Below are 14,422 nucleotides of genomic sequence, written 5' to 3' on the forward strand. Positions count from 1 at the left end.
TACCAAACCATCAGATCTCATGAGAATTAAGTCACTCTCACTAGAACAGGATGGGGAAACCACCCCATGATTCAATTATCTGTCCCTGGTTCCTCCCATGACACATGGGGATTATGGGAAGGAACTACAATTTGAGATGAGATTTAGGTGGGGACACAGCCAAACCATATCAGAAATAATAAGAAAGAAAAACTAAAGCATCTGAGAAAAAATTATTGTCAGATAATTCTGGGCAAAAGACATTATTCTGATACCATAGACAATGGAACAGGATGAACAGTATTCCTGTTATCCTCTTAAAGCGTCAAAAAGCATATTGTATTTTATTTTTCTCCTATGTATTATGGAGTATTTCAATTAAACAAATAATTAAGCACTATATGGAGATAACCATCTTTACAATTTTTTTATTGACAATGTTTATCTATAATTTTGTGCTATAGACCATACTAACAGATAAAAATTAGGCTTAGAATGTAAAGGGAGATGATAGTCAGAGGTAAAGGACAAAATGCTAAATTGTTGCAATTTCTTTGGTGTATTTTCCATTTACAGAGAATATCTGCAATCCCTAGGAACAAACATAAGGAATATCACTGAATCCCTATGAACAAGGATCCCTAAGAATGTCATAAGCTTATTTAAAATATATGATCCTGCCTAAAAGTGATCATGTTGAAATTAGACCAAATAAATTTAAAAGAAGTATATTCACCATTTTTGAAAGACACTAATTTATTCATCTTTACTTAGGCAGATTCAATATTTGTTTAACATCTACTTTGTGCAAGCACATGACAGCTTTGAATGAATGGGCCTTTGTCGCTTGATGAGGATCTGTTAGTCTTCAAGTCCAGATGAGAAAAGTCTCAGTACATCATGTGTAGGTGTCCTTAAACCTAATCAGGTTATATTTGGCATTTTCTACTCACCTATTAAACACCAGTCAGTAGTCTGTTTCTATTCTCTTTATTATTCAGCTCTTATACTGTTTCTGTTAAAAGTGGGAAATGTAAAATATAGAATATAAATACAAAATGATTCTAATATCTAATCTAGATTCTGACAATTTCTCACAGTAGTTTTCGTTTTCATCCTCAAGGCTATGGGAAATCACTATAGCCATTAACCTATTTTATTCTATACACAATTCTTGTCACTTTGTATTTGAAGGTTTGTAATTACCTTTTTCTACTATCAGTCTGTGAACTCAAGTCCTATAAGCCAAAGACATGGCAAAGGCCTCCAGGAGGAATTACTGTAATTAATTCCTTCCAAACTAATTTTTACTGTCCAGATTATCTGTTAGTAGGCCAGCTGTTTTGTCTAGCTTGCTTCAATTGATAACTGTTTCCAAAATGATTCTATGTCAGATGCAACAATTATCAACTTAAAACTGCTGTGTAGAAAATAGTTGGGCTACTGCCAATATGTGTCAAATTGACTCAAACATACTGTTATCAAAACTGACCTTAGTTAGCAAAGTGCTAAGGTTTCCACTACCATTGTTCTATTCTGACTATGGACAATTCTCTCACAAACCATGCAACTCTGACATTCTCAGCTGTGTGGTTCAATGTGTCTTGCTCTGCAATGTGTAATGCACGTGCAAAGTTGGCTACAAATTAAAGAAGCACAGGAAATGGAAGGAAGGAAATGATCAAAGGAATAGGCTGAACATTCTCTTCTGATTATTTTAATCTTAGAAAGTTAACATATAAATAAATTTCACATTTCTGAAAATGAAACAAATGCAAAAATATTTAATAATAAAATCTAACTTTAACAAGCTCTGTAATTTCTATTCTCTCAAAAATGTTCACAAACTTTTCTTTGATCTAGAAATGAACAAGGACATAACCACTGAGATGATAAAAGAACACGAAGTTGGTGTTCCCATAGACTAGATATTAATGGTCATTTCTTTGTCAATATCTTCTGAGCCTTTTCTTTTGTAGTCTGTGATGTCTCTGCATTTGAGTTCAGTCTTAATACTGTCTACCTGAATCTCCAGCATCACTCACCCCAGACTACCTTGAACACACACACATGCACACACACTCACTCATGCACACACAGATAACGAAATGACAAATGATAGCAACAGGAGGCAGCCAAATGCCTAGATAGATATGGGAGGGTCCCTGGTAAAAACCCCACCTCAATCTGAAGACAGTTTAAAGCCTGAAAACCAAGCTACAGATTAAATCCTCAGACCAGATTAAGAACTTGTCTTCCTGTTTGTTGTGCTTTTCCTCTGACTGGTCACCTGTTTTACATTTACCTACTTTTCCTTAACTGGTTTTCTACATTGTTGTGCTCACCCTTGAATGGTATCTTCACTTTAACCTTTTTTGCATACTTAACCATCCAATCAGCGTGCACTCCCCATTCTGAGTCCATAATAGGCCTCAGACCCAGCCACATGGGTAACTTTCCTGTCTTCAAGTAGGGAGACCAACTGTGCATCCCCTTTCTGCTGAAAGCTGTTTTCATTGTTCAACAGAATTCTTCTCTGCCCCCCTCACCCTTCAATATCCAGTGTATTCTCATTCTTCTTGGGTATGGTATAAGAGCTCAGGAACCACCAAATGTGGGTACAGCTATAACACAGGTAAGCTGGGGCACATCAGTATGGCCGAGCAAGCCATGGTAGGGCATTGCCAGCTGGAGTACCCCAGCTTGCAAAGTGACCAAGAAGAAAAATTCTACATCACTAAGATCATTGAAGACATGTCAAACATAGATATAGAAATTGAGAGCCCTGGCTGGGCGTGGTGGCTCATGCCTATAATCCCAGCACTTTAGGAGGCCGAGGCAGGCAGATCATGAGGTCAGGAGTTCGAGACCAGCCAGATGAACATGATGAAACCTCATCTCTACTAAAAATACAAAAATTAGCTGGGTGTGGTGGCACATGCCTGTAATTCCAGCTACTCAAGAGGCTGAGATAGGAGAATTGCTTGAACTCGGGAGGCGGAGGTTGTAGTGAGCAGAGATTTGCCACTTCACTCCAGCCTGTGTAACAGAGCAAGACTCCATCTCGAAAGAAAGAAAGAGAGAGAGGGGAGGGAAGAAAGAAGAAAGGAAAGAAGGAAGGAAGGAAGAAAGGAAGGAAGGAAGGAAGGGGGAAGAAGGGGAGAGATTAAAGAAAGAAAGAAGCAAATATGTATATTTCCATTATTAAGTTTATATTCTGAATTATATGTGAGTGTCATATGAGATAAGTTAGGGTAATTCCATTGAAAATTGTCTCTAAAATCAGGCAAATTTTGGTTTGTAGTCCAAGGGCTAGACTTAAACTCCAGTAGGTCAATCAATAAACTATCCCTACATTCTCAGCTCAATGAGGGACTCAGCATCTCACTGTCTGAATATAGTAATGTGGTGAGTTTCAGTTCTCCTATACTCTGAGAGGCCATAGGGCTGGTTCTTGAGAAAGGAACTCAAGTAAAAAAATATGTTTCAAGTCTTAAGACCAGAAAAGTCAATTTCTATGTTTATCAAAAATAACTATCTGTGGGACTACTGGGTTGATTTATTTTAACCAAGAAATATGTGTATTTTTAGCTTAACTGCATCATTTGCTTATATATGATCTAATACTAATCTAATATATTGAGTTCATTTCCTAAATATCTATGTTGCTAATAGACAATGATCAGGATAGGGAAAATATATTAATCATTCTTGTCATTTATGAAATCTAATATGTGAGGATTTTTTTTACTTTCGTGTTATTTGGGCCATAGTGTAAACAAGTTTTTTAGTACATGCATATGATAGCAACAGATGTAGAGCTTTTTTTTTTTTTTTTTTTTAGACAGAGTCTCGCTCTGTCACCGGGCTGAAGTGCAGTGGCGCGATCTCAGCTCACTGCAACGTCTGCCTCCCGGGTTCAAGCAATTCTCCTGCCTCAGTCTCCCAAGTAGCTGGGACTACAGGTGCACGCCACCACGCCCAGCTAATTTTTGTATTTTTAGTAGAGACGGGGTTTCACCATGTTGGCCAGGATGGGCTCAATCTCTTAACCTCATGATCCGCCCGCGTCGGCCTCCCAAAGTGCTGGAATTACAGGCATGAGCCACTGCACCCGGCCACGTAGAGCTTTTAAAAGAGTAATTTGAGAAAGGTGTTAACTTAAAATTTAAAACTAACTTTTAAACTTGAAACATATTCCAAAAAAATGAAATAAATGCCAAAATGTGTAAAGAAAGATAATAAAAGCAGAGAATAAATTTTTCTATCAGCAAGGTGCTAAAGCTGATAGAAAATCACTAGGTCGATTTGTCTCTCTAATAAGCTTTCCTTTTTCCACCTTCCAGATTCCAAACTGAAGTAAAATTTCCTACTTATTTATGGAGAGAGTAGAACAATCTCAGGACTCTAACCCTGTAAGAGGGACAGACTGTACACCTTCTTACAAATATCAACATGTGTAAACATGCATCACATATTAAAATTTATAAAGTTATGGGGGAAAGATGATAAAAAAAATCCTATAAAACCCAGAGGTCAAAAGAATGATGGTACCTCTCAACACGTTATATTAAAGTTATTTTTTTGAGCTTGCCTTATTTGCTCTTTCACAGTTTAAGACCCTGGATGACACAAATCTGCTTGATCTTAGTATCTCCAATAGCATTTGTCACAGAAACTATCAATGGCAGCAGTGGACAGTCTGGAGCAGCCTTTGACATCACAGTAGCTGCAGTGGGGAGGCCCAGGTGGTGGCAGCAGGAGGGGCTGCAGGAGCAGCAGTGGGTGCAGTGAGTCCCCTCTGCCCCATGTCTCCTGTGCCCCACGTCCCCAAGGCAACCAACTGCACCATCCCCACACTCACACAGCTAGATAGACCTGCTCCCAGGCCCAGAACCTGCACCATGGCCTCAACCTCACTCCTGGGATGTGGTGGAGAGTGAGGACGAGGCCATGGTGTAGGTTTTAGGCCTGCTGCGGCAGCCACACTACCATGGCTGTGGACCCAGGCATTCCTATACTTTTGGCAGCCAGATGTAGGCAGGAGCCCTGCCCTCCCAGGAGCAGCTGCAGCCACCCAAGCCACAGCTGTGGACCCAGGCATCTCTGCACTCTTAGGGGCCTGGAAAGGACCTCCCTGCCCCTGCAGGCTTAAAAGTGCCTGCTCCCGCTGAAACTGATCAGGACACCTTGGCTACAGAGAGGAGCTCCACACTGCTTCTCCTCTGAGCTGTTCTTTCGCTCAGTAAAGCTCCTCTTTGTTTTGCTCACCCTCCACTTTTCTGTGTGCCTCATTCTTTCTGGATGCAGGACAAGAACTCGGGACCCAGTGATTGGTGGGCTAAAAGAGCTGTAACACAAACAGGGCTGAAACGTATCCCTTGCTTACCATGTTGTGAGTGACAAGAAAAAAAGAACAGAGAAGGAGAGAAGAGCTGTGGCCCTTCAGGGAGCCCAGACCTAGGAACTTCCCGAGCCAGGGCTTTGACATCCTTTTAGGGCTCTGTGATTCCTCCTGTCTCCAAGCTTATGGACACCACTGCATTCCCCAGTGTCAGCCATGGAAGCTGCTTATGGTATGCCTGACCCAGCCACAGACTTGCAGGGAGTCATCACCTGTACTAGCAACTGGAGCTGCCCACCCCGCTGCAGCCAGCATGCCTGGCTGTGCACAGTGGCCAGACCCCACACTCACTCACACACTGCTCACCACCCCGCTTACCCTTGGCAAGCGTGGGATCCAGGTCGGTAGTTTGAGCTGACCTTCCAGGCTTAGTGGGCCCAATGGTCCCGAAAAAAACTCAGGCAAAAAGACCACTGGCCACAGAAGTTTCTGGCTGGAAAAGCAACAACTCAAAGATCCCATCACACTACTATACTTGGTTTGTTGTGCACAACATGAACTTAATAAAAAGTAGGTGGTTTAATCAATTAATGAGTTACTTTTGAATACAGTTATAAATTCTAACATTATTTTTACTTAGAAGCCTATTGCTTTGTCTTAGTTTAGATCACTTTAATTTTTAGCTACAATTTTCAGCTTATTTATTCAGATAGTGAAAATATAAAATTCATATGGAGTTGATTCAAGTTTGGCTCTTTTGTCACAACATGTTTTCTCAATTTTAATCTGGCATATACTTATCAGTGGAATTTTCAACCCTGAAATTGATTTAATTTGCTTGTCATACTTAGCAATTTAATTGAGTTCCCATTTTTACTTATTAGCCTTCATGTTTACACGTTAAAACTATCTGGTAACATGCATAGCATTTGCAAAATTCCCCATATGTATTTTCTTAGTACTTAGATAGAATGATATATATCTTCCGGTTTAAAGATATTTTTCAGTCCATTTTCATTCAAATGATACAATTATGCTTGAGTTTAAGCATATTATTTTATGAAAACAAAAAACTAACTTAAATTTACTTAGAAAGTATATCAGTGAATTTCCTTGCTCTTCAAAAACACAGAGGTGTGTAATTGCTAAAAAGAAGCATAAATATATGGATATATCATTCAATATTAAACAATTTTCACAGTAGTTAGAAATACAGTTGTTACAATTGACAGAGACATCTGAAAGCAAGATTATCTGAAAAATGACATATTTTATATATATATATATTTTATTAAATATTATAACAAATGAAGCTCACTGGCCAGATAATGTGTTGAAATCTCAAGGATGAAAGATTTAAGAAATTCTAGATGGAAACAACAAGATTATCTTTAATATATTTATAAATATCCTATCATCCTAGAAATAGATGGGTCAAAATAAATACTAGACTTTAACTTCAATGTTGTATTATATAGTGATGATAAATGTTTAGTATAAGTCTGAATTTTAAAGTACTAAACCTAATTGCTGCTACATTTTTTATCTTCATGAAATTAATATTCAGAAACTGTTCTTAAAAGGGCCAGCTGCACATAATTCAGGTATGAGATTCAAAGCTCATACATTCACCTGAGGGTTATTTAATATGAAGAGTCCAAATGAGTGAATCAAGTTTCAGTAATCATGACAGATATTAATGGTAAGCACATCTGATTAGGAGTTCATTCAATTGTCCAGTTACAGTCATTGTTTATTGAAAGAATACATGTTCCATATGGACAGAATATTTGTGTTTCACTGTTATAATCCCAACAACAGATACAACATTGGAGTAAAGTAGATACTAAAGAAATGTCTGAATAAATAAGTGAAAATTTGATAATTTATAATGGATCTATTTTTAAAAGTTGCAAAGTATTTTATTGAAAAAGGAAACAATCATGATTGATAGTTGTGTTTTTTTAAAAAAATAAAATATATCTATGTCTGTGTAGCATGGCTATGCTTAATGGCTTGAGAGCATGATTTTGAACTCAAAAGACATCAAACCTTTACATATTAATTCATGTACAAATGCCACATGACCTATGCATTCTGAGATTGTCAAAATAGGAGTCAAATTTATGAACATACCTCATAAAAGGGGAAAAATGAATTATATAGATTCTTTTTATTAGATTTTCCTTCACATTTAGCATAAAAATAATTTTATCTCCACTATTTAAGAAAGTAGTTATTTTACAAACTTTACACTTACTTTCACATGTTGATAGACAGATTTATATGTGGATTTCAACATATAGTGATTTCAGAGGAAAAATTAATATACATATGGTGAGGGTATATGTTCAGCCCTCTTTTTTCTTTCATATAGAAAATATATCCCATTACTTCCTAATTTAATACACATGTAAATTAGCTAGGACTAGATTACATGTGTATATGGTGATGTTTAATCGCAAATATCATCATATACACATGTAATCTAGTCCTAGCTAATTTCATATTAATTCAATTCCACAAACATTTATTGAACAGCCAATATTTGTTCGCATTAAATAGTAGTCTCTGCCTACAGAGAAATGATAATGATTTGAACTTAACCTAGAGACAGGTATATTACTTTTCTACTACTTTTCCTAAAATTCCTAAGAATTATGTGGGTAATTTTACCAAAAATAATAAAACAATTGCATTAATATTAATCTAAATAAATAGAGCATTCAGTAAGGTTGTTTGTGGTAAGGCTGACAATATATAAAGCAAGAGAAATAACCATATTTTAATTACTGGATTGACCAAAATATCTTATTTAATTTTACAGATAATCATTTAAGCTAAAAATATCAATAATAAATACAAATAGGCTTTATCATAAACCTCAGCCTTAAGTTTAACATTTATGCATTCTTTTTTAAGTCAGTTACACATTTAAGATCAGTATGCCCACTTGACTTTATCTTTCAGTCCAATTTTTCTTAGCATTAAATCATAAATAATACTCCAATTTACTTTTACCACTGAAGAAAGTTTTATTCAATTTTTCCCCTTTGTAGAAAGGAATGATATTTTTGAAAGGATAAAATTTTATGAGTTTTCCTTCTTTACATGGCAAAGCATATTTCTTCAGCATTTATATGACACTTAACTGATGTTTTCTAACTATTGACATTATTTAAAATATCTAGTAATTCTTTCCATAATATAATTTCCATTTGTAAATTAGAATATAAAAAAATTAGACACGTGTGTGAAAATAGCACTAGAATATAAAAAAATTAGACACGTGTGTGAAAATAGCACAATTAACTTATCTAATGTATTAGAATTACTAGAAAAATATAATGAAACTTAACAATTATGAGTGCCTATTATGTGCCTAATCTCTGTGCTAAAAATTCTGAAGGGGCTGAGTCTTGTCAGGGTTTGGAGGAAGCACACTTACATGAGATTTACCTCCAGGAGTCACTAGGTTCTTAAGGTAAATCTTGGAGAAAAATATCTTTTTACTGCATTGTTGAGCTTATTTACTTCATCCTAAATTAAATAAAATAATAGCAATAAGACCATAAAATAGGTAACAATTTTTTTTTTTAGATGGAGTCTTGCTCTGTCACCCAGGCTGGAATGCAATGGTGTGATCTCGGCTCACTGCAACCTCTGCCTCCTGGGTTCAAGCAATTCTCCTGCCTCAGCCTCCTGAGTAGCTTGGACCAAAGGTGCTCCCTATGGAGCCCAGATAATTTTTGTATTTTTAGTAGAGACAGGGTTCACCATATTTGGCCAGGTTGGTCTTGAACTCCTGACTTTGTGATCTGCCCACCTTGGCCTCCCAAAGTCCTGGCATTACAGACATGAGCCACTGTGCCCGGCCACGTAGCAAATTTTTTAAGAGAAAAGTTTTATTTTGGAAATAGCAGTGAAAAGAAAGATAAAAGAAAAATTAAACCTTCTTTTAATTGTTCGCTCAGTAAAAGGATGTATGGACTGGAGGCTATGTACCCAGAAAAGTCTTATGTTGAATCACTACCCCTCAAAGTGATGGAATTAGAGGTAGGCTCTCTGTGAGATCATTAGGCTTGGATGAAGTCATGAGCATGGACTCCCAATGGTGGGACTAATATCCTTCCAAGAGGAGGAAGGGAGACTAGATCCCGCTCTCTCAGCCATACCAGGACACAGCCAAAGGATGGCTGACTGCAAACCAAGAGGAAAGTTCTCATTGGGAACTGAACTTGGATTTCCCAACCCACTAGAACTGTGAGAAATGTACACTTATTGTATAAGCCACACAGTCTATGGCATTTTGTAATAGCAACCTGAGCTAAGACAGTGACGTAATACTTCAAACACTGAATATCTGCATGTTAAAGGACTAAATATAGATGAATTGAGATCAATAAAATTGTCAATAGATTTATAACTTCCTTTGGAAAGTATACACAAATGAATTTTGTTACATATATTTACAAATGTTTAGTAGAATACATTCTTTATCATGGTTTTATGTTCAAATATTACATTAGAGTCACATAAATACTATTTCGTGCATTTGAAAAAAGATAATATGGATTGTGAGATAAATTTTAGAATAATACTAAAGTTCTATAAGTTTTACTTAGTATTCTACCTCAAGAAGAGTTCTTCAAGGCTTGATTGATCGTGAATAAGGATTTCTTTCTTCTGCTTTTACAGACAATTCATTCATCCAGTTTCACCAGGCATATCATTTATTATGCTTTGACTATTGTTTTAAGACCACACATGATTTGTTTTTAAAATTAAAGTCTTCATTCTGTGCCTATCTCCATATTCTCCCATGCTAAGTTTGAGAGAATAATACAATATTTCATGAAAGTTGACATAGGTAAATCCAGATTCTGTTGCCAGACTTCTTTCTACACAGGCAGTGCTGGCAAGTCATCATTAATCTGTGGTTTTGTGATGTCTATAAGATCTCTACAAGTTGATTTACGTAGATATTGTAAGCTATATTTTGTGCAACATGAAGCAAAAGTGGCCAAATATATTAGAAAATTTCTCATTACAAGATACAAACAACATGCATTTCCTTTACTCAGCATTGAAAAATAATGGGATCTCATTCTTCACTCCCACTCAGAGTGTAAGAGAATGTCCATATTTAGAAAAACAGCGACTATTATAAGAAATAAATTCAACCTCTGTATTTCATTATCAAAAGAAGATAATAGCAAAAGAAATTAAAATGACAATAAAGGAGCAAATATACCAAGTATGATGATCTTGGCAGAGTTAGGCACTTATTCTGAGTTGCTTCAGAAAAAGGTGGCAACTAATATGTGAAATATAATCTACCTTAGCAGTGGTATTCAAAAAGTCAATTAATCATAGTCTATCCTAAATTCAGGCTACTTATTGACCTGCATTTAACACCTCCTCATAACATTTGTAGGTGATGTGTAACCTCTTGGTTTCACTAAGAGACTGTAGGGTACAATATGTTATGACGTTCAAAATCCTTATTGAGGAATAAGATTTCCAGGAAGAATAATCTTTCCTCTTCCAAACAAAATAAAAAAAGACACAAAAAACAAGACCATAGAATCCTATTTTACCATCCAAAATTGAAGCTGAAAGCATCGTTTTCCTTATTTAGTTTTTCCAATGCTTTATATTTTGTACTAACACATTAAATATCGGTGAGGTAGATACTGTTTTCTTTATGACTATATGTCTGATGAAATAGTGAACTGCTTCCTTCAATAGATAATTTGTATCTGTTTGAAAATAGGAAACATCTATTACATTTCAGGATATCAAAATAAATGCTAAGAATAATTTATTTCCTTTATGTAAGAGACAAAATGTCATTTTTTTATAATGGTACAATGGTATTACAGTGATAGGAAGGTATTTTTGAAATAATCTATAATGAAAATCCAAGGATATTATTGGTGTATAAGATGAGAGAATTTGTCTGTATGGATGGCATTTGATCCTGTAACATGGGAAAGATTTTAAAAATGTGAGATCATAAATAGACTGTATTGTTGAAGTGATGAAAAACTGAAAAATTCAGTGGAGTGTCCAAAAGTGCCAGCTGGAAAGGAGACAGAAGGATATCAACAGTCTGCATTCAGAAGGAATCCTGATGTGTTGATGTAATAGCCTGATAATGAAATGACTTGCCTGCCTCTATTTACAAAGAACTCTTTGACTCTTTGAAGTGGGATGTTTTGGAGATCACATAAACATGGCCTAACATAAAAACTGTGTCTTTAAGTGCATTATATTTTCTCTATAAACATCCATTCAAATAAATCAGTCTCCAAGGTTTATGTGTTTATTAAGTATATTAAAATTGAGGATTTTTTAATATCTGCTACTTGCTCTGAATTCAGATCAAATTTTACTTTGGGATACTTTTTGGGGAGAAAACACAATAAGTCAAAACTGATTACCAACTCTGTCTAGACTCAAGTAAATACATTGTCACCCAATTTCATGAATAGATAATAGAGTACTTGTTAAAAGCATGGGACACTCAGATCAGTCAAATCTTGCCAGAACTGAAAAATGTAGAAATACTTGCCTTGAATTCTTTGAGGAGCTCAGTGGAATATGAAGAAAAGGAGAAAGAGAAAGGGAGAGCAGAGAAAAGAAAAAACGAGAATAATATATAAATTTCAAGATGAAAGGAGGAAATGATTAACCCTAAATTCTGAGATGTAAAGTATCCTCAGACTCTTTTAATACAGCATATGATATAAAATCACTGTCCCGAGTCAATTATCCAATAAGCCTAATTGATGATCAGCCATTATAGTCTTGGCTTAGCCCATTACTAGCTGTGTTAGCAAGTTCATAAACATCTTACTATAAAATGCCTAGTATATGTTATGCCATGGTCCTGGGGATATAGTGTTGAACAAGGATAGAATGGTAGTTTACATTCCCGTGGGGAGACATAAACAACAACCAAAAGCTTACAAAGAAATAATTTCAGATAATTAAAAATTCCATAAAGAAAAAAAAACAAAACTGGATAGAGAATGGCTGGAGGGATGGAGGAGGATGGTTTATTATCTGATTAAAACTACTTGGCTCGGTGCAGTGGCTCATGCCTGTAATCACAGCACTTTGGGAGGCTGAGGCAGGTGGATCACGAGGTCAGGAGTTCAAGACAAGCCTGGCCAAGATGGTGAAACCCCATTTCTAATAAAATACAAAAAAAAAAAGAAAAAATTAGTTAGGTGTGGTGGTAGGTGCCTGGAATCCCAGTTACTCAGGAGGCTGTTCAGGTAGAGAATTGCCTGAACCCAGGAGGCAGAGGTTGCAGTGAGCAGAGATCACACAACTGCAGTCTAGCCTGGGCAAGAGAGCAAGATTCCATCTAAAAAAAAATTAAAATTAAAATTAAGAAAACTACTTTTAGTAGAAATTATATGAAGTGGTGTACTAATTGTAATAAAGCGGGCATGTGCATGAAACTATCTCTGGAGGAGTCAATACTTTCCTAAAGGCCACCCCAGATGTGCCAAAAGTGTCTGAGCAGTAAAATAAGATGACTCACTCCTGACTTCATACCCTTTCCATTTTAACACACCACTAACACTTGAATTAGTTTGAAACTTCAGAAATTACTTGCTATTAATACAGGCAGTAAAGGCTTTCTTATAAATAGTATCAAGCATGCAAAAATACTCTTTGGGATTTTTGCTTTGTAGAGCGCTCCAATCCTGTTTCAGCTGCCAACTCAAGTGCTGCTTTCTACATGATATTCTTCCTACAATAATGCTCCAAGATGGTAGAAAGACTATGGAATAAAGAATTGATTTGCCTTGGTTTGTAGAAAAAAAATCTCCAAGGAAATCAATTTTTTCTTTTAGCATGTGTAGCCATAAAATTAGAAAATATTTAATAAATGATATTATTTATATTATTCTATTAGGCAAGGATGGAGGGGAGACAGTAATGTCATAGTTCTACTTGTGAGACTGAGAAATGGTGTAGACTTTTGAGAAATAGCCTTACCAACAAAATGAGAATAAAAAAAAAAATCTACCTTGTATTATCTTTGTTAAGTTTAATTGAGATAATCCATCTAAAATATGTTTCTGGCACATAGTAAGTGTGCAATAATATGTTGGTCATTATTTTCATTAAAATGTGTTGTTTTCCTTAGAATTTATTCTAGATGATAATTATTATTTTTATGTGAAACAGTATGTCTTTTTGAGGCACATACCATATATAAATAAGCAGTAATTAGTATAAAAAGAAACTCTGCTATAATCACTTGTATCTTGGCATAAAACAAACTTTCTTTAAAAATGACTTTTTCTTCTATCAATTCTAAATCTCCTTGTTACCTTTTTGGTATAGAACACAAAATATTTGGGATTATTCATTTTACTTCTATTTTTCAAATTTATAGAAAAGGATTTCACTATTTTATATTAGCTATAAGTTTCTAAGTCTCTTATTCTCTACTTAACCTGTGAATCAAACAGTAAAAATCCTGGAAAAAGCATTCTTAGAAAAATCAGAATATTTCCAATAGTATAACTTATCCAGTATCACCTGTTTTGCTATCACATGAAAACAAAATGCAATAATGGAGTGGTATCAGGGTGACAGAGTAAAGGCCTTGAAAATAGCATACATTGGTTGCTTACTTAAACTGTGCCATAGGCATAGCTTAATTCTGAAGCATGAGAAGGTAATTCCCACACTCTCCATTTAAGCATAGTTCAAAGTATAACAGGAGGAGAGCTTGCCCAAAATAAAGTACTTGCTTCTGACCATACAGTGACATTATAATTAACCACTGTTTTGGGACAGAATCACCCAAATGACAAGGGCCACTTTCAGTTTGGATGGTTATTGACCATTATGTGTGGTTAAAAATAAAAAGTTTTCATCTACAATGAGATACTGTTCTTACAATGACGCTTGTGGAAAATACCATCTGAATAGCGAATCTTGGAACCCACCATTGGTATTATTTACAAGAGATATCATTTTGAGGATGCATAGAAGTTTCCATCTACTGATATATTCAATTGTTTAGTTTTTTCTATGCAAAGACAAATTTATGCTAAGCCCTGGAAT

This window comes from Aotus nancymaae, unplaced genomic scaffold (genome assembly GCF_030222135.1).
Source record: "Aotus nancymaae isolate 86718 unplaced genomic scaffold, 86718_ANA_hifiasm-v0.15.2.pri h1tg000048l, whole genome shotgun sequence".
NCBI classification, from domain to species: domain Eukaryota; kingdom Metazoa; phylum Chordata; class Mammalia; order Primates; family Aotidae; genus Aotus; species Aotus nancymaae.